The sequence below is a fragment of the Triticum aestivum genome, chromosome 5A, assembly GCF_018294505.1.
Source record: "Triticum aestivum cultivar Chinese Spring chromosome 5A, IWGSC CS RefSeq v2.1, whole genome shotgun sequence".
Taxonomy (NCBI): domain Eukaryota; kingdom Viridiplantae; phylum Streptophyta; class Magnoliopsida; order Poales; family Poaceae; genus Triticum; species Triticum aestivum.
Window position 1 is genome coordinate 124,194,682 of NC_057806.1, and position 7,278 is coordinate 124,201,959.

The window sequence follows — 7,278 nt, forward strand, 5'->3', positions numbered from 1 at the left end:
AATGCTGTCTAATTTCAACAGTGTCATCTTTTGCTGTCGATCCCATCCTCGGCATCCACGAGCGTGAGCACCCCGTGTCCGGCGGCGAGATGAAGGCCACCCATGATCCCTGCTACCCATCATCACTTCCACCTGGTGTGAGTTCGCTGCCCAAAACAAGCACGGCCAACTACAGTTCCCGCTGGTCGCCTTGGCCACCCTCGGTAAGAAATCAAGATTGTAATATGTAGGCGCAAGAACATGACTCCCTATTTGAAATGAGTACTCTTTTGTTTTAGCCAATACTTCTTACTCTGAATTCCAAAAGTGGATGCATATAAGAACAATTTAGTAGACTACTAGTAGTACATCGGTATGTAAAGGACGATGTAATTACCACAACCTCGATGATTGTAGTATTTTTTTAGGATTGAGCTTGGGTTTAGTTTGTTAGGCATAGTTAGAGAGTATCTATTGAATTGATTTAGAGGCCTACTATTCAGAAGTTTGATGAATTGTACACTCGTTAGTCTGTGTGTGTTGTTATTTAGTTCCACTGGATGTGCGTGACAAATCGGTTTACTTTCTCAGTTCATCTAGTCTTCCTCTTTAAGTTCGGGCTTCGCTCACCTGTTCGCGCTTGACAAAATCGAGCTCTTCCATGGTTCGTAGTCCAACTGCTAGCTCCGCCTTCAGTCGCTCAAAGAATCACGTGCAGGCCACCTCGTGCTCTGCAGCTATATCCGGCTGGGCTGCTCATGCGACGACCTCATCTTCCAGGTCGGGCAACCGCCTGTACTTCCTCAATGGCTCAATCTTTCAAAATTTGATCCTTTTTTTGCAGGATGCCGAAAAACAGGATGCAACATTTATGAAGAAAGAGATGAATTTAGAGGAAGATGCAACACTGGAACGTAGAAGACTCAGTTCACAAATAAAACTGAAAAAAATAGCAGGAATAGGCAGCAGTTTCCAAAAATGAAGGTATAATAAAGTTCTGAAAAATGCTATGAAATTCTGAGTGTTGGAATTCAGTCTTGTTCATTTAAGTTTCATAAAAGAAGTACATCCCAAACAACAAGTAAAGTTTGACAACAAACCTGTAGTAGTACATCAATATATACCCCATTAGCAAAAATAATGTTATGGTGTTTTCATACTTTCCTGTATTACCAAAAAGATGGTGCTTTGCTATTTCTCTATTAGTGTTTCTATTAGTGCCTGTAAATTGAAAGAGCTGTGGAACTGACCCGTTGGCATTTTTCCATAAAAACATTGCTACTTGTTTTTTCCAATTCCAGGTTTACATTCTAGCATACCTTTTTTCTCTTATCAATTACTCATCTATCCTTCCTTGTAGATGGAGATGTGTGCATGTATACATGTGTTCTGGACTTATATGGTGGTGTGTGCGTGCTCCTGTATCCTCTTCTAGCCACTCTAATCTACACCCTCAGTACAAGCCGATGCATCGCCAAGGTACACTGGAATGCATATATGTTTCTTTTGTGGTGATGATTTTGGGAGTAAACTATGGAAAAATTAACAAGAGAAATATGTGTTTAGATCACTAAAGTAGTGATCTAAAATGTTCTTATATTTCTTTACAGAGGGATTACTCAAGTCCATCTTGCAAACCAGTAGCAGTTCTATAGTGCAAACATGCATCAAATTAAAAGAAACTTGACTTGAAGCAAATTCATATCTGATTGTTTATTTCGTAGCTCATCTATACTCATATAAGCCCATGCACATCTGGGTATTTATTACTTCCAACTCTGAAGCTTGACATGCATATTTGGGGATGGTTTCAGGTACTAGTTTGGAACTGTATCTAACCCATACTATAAAATATTTCAGCAGCTCGACAGGCGTTGCGGGGTTCAGTTCGACGATGACAGGAGGCCTTTTTATGTTTTCGTGTTGTCAAATAAAACCAAATTTTTTTGGACATGCAGCGCTCAAGCCGTTCACACTTACCACCACAAGCCATTCACCTCCGCCACACGAGGTCGTGCGACGATGCAACTATCAGAACGTTCACCTCTGCCACAGGAGGCCGATGCAACGCTAAGAATGTTCTGTTCTTTTCAGTACATGTTTTGTGCGCTTTTTGGTACACCTACTTAACGATTCTATGTCCAATTTCCCCTCTTTAAGTGTTCTTCCTATAGCACAACAGGAGTTGTGTGTTATGCCTTAATAAGCATTTGAGAAAACCTTGTATGGATCAAAACTAGCATATGTTATGTTCTATTATTGTAAATGAAGCTCCACTTTTGTTTTGTTTGAGGTTACTTGACATAAAAAATAGTATATGTTTTATTGTAAACACATATCTAAAGTGTCATGATGCATGCTAGCAGAAATCTGAAAATACACTCAGTTCAGTTCCTATATTTTATTTTAGTTCAATTTAGAACTATTTGCAACTGTTCAGACTCAAGTGTTCCTATATTTTATTTCAGTTCAATTTAGAAGTATTTACAACTATTCAGACTTGAGTTTACAACGGAAAAACATTTGGAAGTTTAGCGAGCGAAAATACTTGTTAGATTCATTTAAAAAGTTTCGTATAGTTCAACTTTTATATATAATAAATTCATAATGAAATGTGGGAACAATTCAATATGTGTGTGTGTTAAAAACATAACAGTACACAGAAATTTGGTACGTGCTCACTGAAAAAAATTGCATCAGTTCGAGAGGCACGGAAAAGAAACGTTGGTGCCAATAAAGTTTGAGGGAAAAAACAACTTTAAAAGGAAACGTGAGAAGCTCACAAATTAATTCTGTGGAACTGACATCCAAGTTCTAGAACTGATCAGTACAAACAAAAAATGGTGGTTCGTTCTACAAAGGAAAATTGGTTTAATTAAAAATATTGATTAGTACAAGTTAAAAATGGTGGTCTGTTCGGAATAAAAGAAATGACAGAAATTCAAATTGTAAAAGTTCAAGCAAAAGGAAACCGCATGCAATGCAAATGGTAAAAGTACAAGTCATAAAATAAGAGAAGTCCATAACATCCTTGTAAAAAATGTTTAGTTCAAAAAAAGAATAAAAAAACATTTTCTTTTTGAAAAAAATATCATTCAGTTCGATGATATAAACCATGCAAGTACAGGGCCGACGATACAATAACATTCAGTTCAACAATATAAACCATGCAAGTTCAGGGCTAGGACACAGTAAACCGTTGAAAATTTATGAGAAAAATATTACCCAAAAAACAGAGCAAAGCCTAGTTAGTGAAAACACGCTTAGTACAAACCCATGCAAGCATCAGTACAAGTATCTTTTTTCGGAACCATTTAAAATTACTCTACAAAAAATAGCTTAGTACAAACATACACATATATCAGTACGACTACTCTGTTTTTCAGACGAGAAAACAGCAGGATCCGTCATGCTGTATTCAAGATTACTCTTAAACGGTTGCGAAGTAGAGAAAACGTTCAACATAACTAAGTTTCACATTTTCGATAGCTATCCAACGGTATATTATTTGCCCCATTTCGACAAACTTAAAAAAACGCGTTCAAAACCAATTTTAACCGTATTTGAATTCGTATTTAAACCATAAGGAATTAGAAAAAACTTTCTATACGCAAAAGTTGCGCATTTTCCATAGCTTTCCAACGCCGTATCATTTGCGTCAATCCGACAAACCGTTTGCAAAAAACAGTGAAAAACATTTTGCCCAGAATTTCACCGTTTTTCGAATTACTTTTAAATCATATAGAATTTGAAAAAATCGTAGATATATGGAAGATGCGGATTTTCACAAGCTTTCCAACGCCATCTCATTTGCTCAATTCTGACAAACCGTTTGAAAACTAAGTCCAAAATACGATTCGCGTTTTCGGTTTTGGAAAAAAAGGTTTTTTCAAAACTGCTCTTAAATCTTTTTTTTGCAAAAACAAATTATAAGATTGTAATGTGGATGTCAAGAGCTTTCCAATGATATATTACACACCCCATTTCGACAAAAAAATTGTAAAAAATTGAACTAAAGAAGACGATTTTTAACAGGAACAGAAAGTATCAGTTTAACCGCTCGAATTTCATCAGTTCAACAGCTTGAATTCATCAGTTCAAGTAGGGTAACAGAATAATATTCTGTTACGCGTAACAGAATAGCCCAGATGTATATATATATATATATATATTCTGATAATATTATCAAAATAACTAAACTGATAACACTTCCGCACTGCATGCTCAACACGAGGGCACTGCACTTTCTTTAGCTAGAGCACTGCATTACAGACACTAGTGAACTTCTCGTCGGAAAAAACTGCACGCGTTGTTTTTTTGGTACTGTTTTTGCTGTAGTTTTTTAATCGTTTATCGGAACGAGATGTATGATATATCATTGGAAGTCTATGGATTAGGCGCAATTTCGTCATGTTGAACACTTTTCAAGATTCCTCATGGTTTAAGAGCAGTTTTGAAAATGGTGCGGCACATGACGAGTGGCAGCGAGCATTTTTCGCGTTTTTTTCTAAACCGCTCGTCGGAATGAAGCAAACGATACACCGTTGGATAGATATCATCGAGGCGCATCTTTTTCATATCTATTTTTTTCTCTAATTCGTTACGGTTTAAGAGCAGTTTCAAATTTACTAAATCGCGGAATTCTGCTTTTCAATTTTTTTTAATTTTCGGTACTGTTTTCGCTTCAGTTTTCTAGCCGTTTGTCGAAATGAGGCGTATGGTATGCTGTTGGAAAGCTACAGATGAGGACCAACTTTCACATGTTAAAATGTTTGAGATTCCTTACAGTTTTTAGTTAATTTTAAAAATCGTGCGGCTGACGACGTGAGGCAGCGGCCATTTTTCGCGAATTTTTTACAAACACTGGTCAAAATGATTCAAATTATATGCCGTTGGAAAGATATCGATGAGGCGCAAGTTTTTCATATAGAACACTCTCTCCGATTCATTACGGTTTAGAAGCAATTTTGATTTTGACGAAATGTGAACACTCTGTTTTTTCGCGATACCAAAATCGCCGTATGTACTGCATCAGACAGAAAACCGCACGTCTTTTAGACTAAAAACTATACTTCATCGGACAAAAAAGTGCACTGCATGATTTCTTTTTTGTGGGACGTAAATTTTCCTAAACGAGGTGGAGTGCAGTTCATGTCACGCAATACTATGAAAAGTGAACCTCGAGACTACCTTAAACGGGACCGTACTACATCAGACAGAAAACCACACTTATTTAGACTAAAATCCACACTATTGGACAGACAAGTGCACTGCATGATTTCTTTTTTGTGAGACGTAAATTTTTCTAAACGAGGTGAATTGCACTGCTTCAGACTAAAAACCGCACTTCATCGGACAGACAAGTGCACTGCATGTTTCTTTTTTGTGGGACGTAAATTTTCCCAAACGAGGTGGAGTGCACTGCTTTAGACGAAAAACCGCACTACATCGAACGAGCAAGTGCACTTCATGATTTATTTTGTCGGACGTAAAAAATTTCAAGAATGTACTAGAAAGTCCTTCGGAGCGGACTTTTTTAAACACCGGAGTGCACTGCATTTTTCTTTTTCTTTTTCTCTATAGAGTTTTTATTTTCCTGTAGTGCACTGCATATATCTATTTTTGGTTTAAAAGTGAAATATGCACTGTGGGGGACGAGGCGAGTGGAATGCATTGTTTGTTTGCACGCTACAGATTACACACAAGAATTCATCCACATCTCTTTACTCTCATTTCCTCTCTGCATTTTCTCAAACAACAAAATAAACTTCTCTTTTAAAGAGAAGTGATGCTCTCTTGTCCTTCGTTATTGAGTGCACATCAAATTCTTTTTCCAAGAAATTAAAAACATGGGTGTAGTGGGCTGCATCAATCGGCTGCAATAACCCTTTTTTCATTAAAATGAACCTCTCTAACATACCAATCGAATTGCACTGGAGCAAACTTAAACATAAACAAAAAAGAGTTAACTTGTGAAAGAAGCGAACTACTCCAACATACACAGCAAAATGCATCATCACTGGACAAAAATATTCTTTGCACTTTTTTGAAGCTACGCCAACGAGACACAGGGAGTTCGTTATACTTTTGATGCTCTCTTTTTTGAAGCTACGCCAACAAAGTTTCGGTGTGTTTTAACAGAACGACAACCGAATCGTCATAAATTTTCCTTGAAACACCAAAACAAGGACCCATGGACAAACTGCACCTCGGCAGGGCGCCCAACCACACTACATTTTTTGCAAATTTGCATGCCAAAAAAGAACCGCACCGCCCCACGCACAGAACTGCAAAACACCAACGGCGAGCTGCACGGCCACGATCTTCGCAAATGGCACACCACGAGATGAAAATGATGAACAATTGCAGTGCACTAGGGGGAAGAAGATGGGTCGGAGCAGGATTAGGAAGCTCCCAAGCAAACTGCACGACGCTCCCTACCAAACTGCCCGACGCGGCGCCAAGAAACTTGTACGTACATTTTTTTCATTTTGACAGTGCACTACAAAAAAATTCAGTGAGCTTCAACAAAAAATCAAAGGAACTGCAATAGTTGGAGGAGGGAGCTCGTTACAGTCCATTGGGGGGATAAGGAGGAGCATGCCACCACATCCACCGTCCTCCTCGTCAGCCACAACTGCGAGAAGTAGTGGACTAGGTGGCGGAGGCCATGGCAGCCGGATCAGAAGGAGGGGAAGCCGTGGCGGCCACCATGCTGGGAGAGCATCTCAACCTCGCCACCGAAGAGACATGGGGGAGGTTGGGGCGGATGGGTCGCCGTCAAGGTGCACCAAAAACACACTCCACACTGCAGCAGTTTCCTGTACATCCAAAATCCCCAAAACAAGCAAAAATGGTTTTTTGAACTGTACGGGCTTCGTCACCGCCGAAGACAAGGTCGCCGACATCGGGACTAGGGGATGGGGGACCAGCGCCACCGCCGTTGACTGCTGCGCAGCAGGATGTGCACTGCATGCGCGGGAGGAGGCAGTATAGTGTTGATGGCGCGGGGTGGCTGAGCTCCCGATCTGACGACGGAGGCATGGCGACGGAGCCAGAGGAGGATCTGGCTGAGCTGCTTGCTAGTGTGGTACTGGCCCGCAGATGTCGGGACATGTCAGAGAGGAAGAGGCTAGGGTAGCTCGCCAGATCCCATGCCAGAGATCCACGAAAGAATGTGAGGAGAGGGACGGGGCTCCCGGTGGTGCGTGGTTGGGCGGGGATGGCGGGGCTCCGGCGGCGCATGGCGATTGGGGGGAGGGGGCTCCAACAGCGCGGGGCAGGGCGAGGCTCGGGCGG